General features: G+C 48.4%; 1 pseudogene; it reads right to left on the bottom strand.

The window, feature by feature from the left end:
- Positions 1-252: 252 nt before the first annotated feature.
- LOC142840775 (transcriptional enhancer factor TEF-4 pseudogene) lies at positions 253-2,162 on the bottom strand (annotated as a pseudogene).
- Between the last annotated feature and the right edge of the window lie 1,428 nt (positions 2,163-3,590).

Below are 3,590 nucleotides of genomic sequence, written 5' to 3'. Positions count from 1 at the left end.
GCGAATGAAAGTTTCATTGCCCCCACATCCTCTTCAACATTGTTGTAGGTTGTTTTTTGATCTTTGCCATTGTGACTATGATAAGATAAACTCTTAGAGTTGTTTTGATTTGTATTTTTCTAATTGCTAGATATGATGAACAATTTTTGAGATATTTCCTTTATTTATTTATTTATTTTTATTTTTTGGTAAAAATAGCTTTATTCTCCTTTGGAACATAAACCATCACTATTGGGGAAAGGAAGGTGGCAGGGTGGTCTGAGGCTCACTTAAAATGGGGATGAGATTAAGAAGTCCCACCCCACTGTTTGCCCTAGCGGAGATAACATTAATCTTAACACTGTATAAGTATCTCCTTATATTAAAAAAAATCAGGTCCCACTTCATTCTACCCCCAGCTGGGAAGCCGTTATCTTCAATTGTGACATCCCAGATCAGAGAAAGGGTGTGGGGGAGAGGCAGACATGGGGCGGGTGGAAAACAGGAAGGGTACGGGGCAATGAGTAATGTCTCCCACACTGCCCCGCTCCCTTCTGCAGAAGAGAACAGAGGGGCCATGTAGAACTGAGAGACCAGTGCTGTACCTGTGGGCATGCACTCCTGTCCCCAATCCCTGATGCCCAGGAGTGAAGTGTCCTGTCAAATGCTCCCTGTGAGGTCAGCTCATTCAGCTCAACAAGTTTTAGGGTTCCCCTCTAATAGGAGCCAGCCCATCTTGCTCAAGCTTGAAATCAGGCCTCTTTATCATAGCTCTCTCTCCAAATGAGGGGTGCAGGGAGAGCCAAAGGCTCCTTCCTAGGAAGGGGGTGTTCTGAGAACAACCAACAGCGGGGCCCCATCAGTCCCTGACCAGGCGGTGGATATGGTGTTGGGCTCCGTGTTCAATGGTGGAGACTTCAAAGACTTAAGCAGCAATTCCTGAGTGTCCCTGTTGGTTACCACCTGGAGGACGGCGAAGTTCTCCAAGACACTGTTCATCATGTAGCGCTCGGGCAGCTGCTGCAGCTTGTGCAGGAAGTTAACCAGGTACTCACACATGGGGGAGCGCATCAGGCGGTACACAAAGCGCCCATCCTCCAGCTGGCCCGCTCTGTCTCCACATTCTCCACCACTTGCTTGCCAAAGGAGCAGACCTTGGAGGAGCAGGTAAGTGTCATGAGCTCCCGGCTCTCATACTGGCTGCTCACTCCATAGAAGCCACCTCTGCCTCCACTGGTCCCTGCGTCTTCGCCACTTGGGCCCCAATTCAGGTCCGCCCAGAAGTTGACCAGGAGGAAGGCATGGGGTGGCCCTCTGTCATACAGCTCCGGGAGGCCACCCTTTTTCTCGGGGAACTTGTCATAGATCTGTCTCACGTCCACACTCTCCAGGGGCGGCACTCCAGGGCTGGGGCACTGCTGACTGGTGTGGACAAACAGATGCCTCTGGAACGAGTCAACTGCGCTGGGTGGTTCCACAAAGGCTGAGAACTCTACCAGCTGCAGGAGCGCAGTGCCCAAGGCCCCCGAGCCTGCCAGGCTGGGGGTGATGGAGCAGGCGGGGGCGGGGTGAGAGGGCTGGGGGCGGCTCATACCCTGGTAGGTTGGTGGATGGAAGAGTCAGTGACATGGAGAACGGTGTCTGGGAGAAAGGCTTCACGTCTGGAACATTCCACGGTGGCCCAGAGTTCCCGGACCAGAACTGGAAAAGCTCAGTGGTCTGAGGGCCAGAAGTACCCAGCTTGGCCTGGAGGGACGGTGCAGAGATGAGCTGTGCCGAAGGCATGGTAGCCATCGTTTGGAAAGCCTTGTCTTTGAAGACTTGGTCCTTCAGCTTGGACTGAATTTCTCTCGATTTCCTTCTAGCCAAAACCTGGATGTTACTCGAGACCTGTTTGTGAGTTCTTGACTTCCCTGTCCTCAGCTTGATGTAACGGGCAATGAGTTCATTCCGGCCATACATCTTGCCCTCATCTGACAAGATGATCTTGCATCGGCCACACGGATATATGGCCAGGGCCTCTTGAAAACTCTGCTCGATGTCGGGGCTCCACACACCCTCTGTATCAGGGCCCCATCACCTCCAACACCCTCACTGCCTCCAGTGCCCTCCTCGCTGCCTTCCTCACTGCCTGTCCAGGCTCCGCCATCATCCAGAGGAGGCCCAGTCCGGGGTTCCCCCATCTGGGCCTCCCGGCCTGGGCAGGGGAGCAGAGGGCGGGCAGGTAAGATATTTCTTAGCCAATACTTTTTGTCTTTTGAGAAACCTTTTGTTCTGATCCCAGGCCAGTTTTTTTCTTTCTTTCTTCCTGCACATCTTGTACTCATGTCAAATTGTAGGTCAAAGGGTTTGTGGCTGGGTTGGTGTCCCAATCCCTTCACTTGCAGTCTTGCCTGGCTACAGGAGATGGCTAGTTCACGCTCCATAGTCCCCATTGCTAGGAGTCTTAGCTAAGGGAACCCTCATAGATTCCAGGGAGTTTCCATCACACCAGGTTACTAGCTCATGGCAGAGAACCCTTCATTCCAGTTTTCTCTCTCAATACTCTCTCCCTCCACCCTCCCCAAACATGATCCCTGTTGTGAGATATTTGCACACTGTGTTACAATGTATTGCTATGATTGGTGTAATAAAAAGCTGAATGGTCAATAGGTAGGCAGGAGGTACAAGTGAGACTTATGAGCAGCAAAAGAACTCTGGGAAAAAGAAGGCAGAGACACCAGCCAGACACGGAGGAAACAGCATGTACAGAGAGATGAGGTAATGAGTTATTTGACAGAATGAAGATTAAAACAAATGAGTTAATTTAAGTAATAAAAGCTAGCAAGACAAGCCTAAACTAAGGCTGAACTTTCATAATAAATGATGAGTCTCTGTGTTGTTATTTGGGAGCTAGCTGGCAGGTTAGAGGAAGACTCACTACAGATTCCTCCTGTTCTCATCCCCACCTTATGTAGATCCCTCTCGTCCTCCTTCAGTCTATTCTATTTCTGCTTCACAGTGAGATTCATGCCTTCCTTCTTGAGCTCAACTTGTTACCTAGACTTTCTGGGTCTGTAGATTGTAGTATGGTTGTCCTTTACTTTACAACCAATATCTTCACTTATAAGGGAGTATATACCATGTTTGTATTTCTTGGCTGGGTTCCTTCACTTGGAATGGTTTTGTCTAGTTCCATCCATTTGCCTGAAAATTTCCTGATGTCATTGTTTTTTTATATTTATTTATTATGGATACAATATTCTGTTTGCATATATGCCTGCAAGCTAGAAGAGGACATCAGACCTTATTACAGATGGTTGTGAGTCACCATGTGGTTGCTGGGAATTGAACTCGGGTCCTTTGGAAGAGCACGCAATGCTCTTAACCTCTGAGCCATCTCTCCATCCCCCCATGTCATTGTTTTTAACAGCTGAATAATACTCCATTGTGTAAATGTGCCACCTTTCCTTTATCCATTCTTCAGTTGAGGAACATTTAGGCTGCTCTTTCTGGGTATTATCAATAAAGCTTCTATGAACATAGTTGAGCAAATGTCCTTGTGATAGAATCCTAGCCCTACTTTTGAATGGGTCATTTCTAATTTCTTTTTTAACACTATTTTTTATTTA

Source organism: Microtus pennsylvanicus, chromosome X (genome assembly GCF_037038515.1).
Source record: "Microtus pennsylvanicus isolate mMicPen1 chromosome X, mMicPen1.hap1, whole genome shotgun sequence".
NCBI lineage: Eukaryota > Metazoa > Chordata > Mammalia > Rodentia > Cricetidae > Microtus > Microtus pennsylvanicus.
Note: the sequence above shows the minus strand (reverse complement) of the source record. Positions and strands in the feature narration are given on the sequence as shown.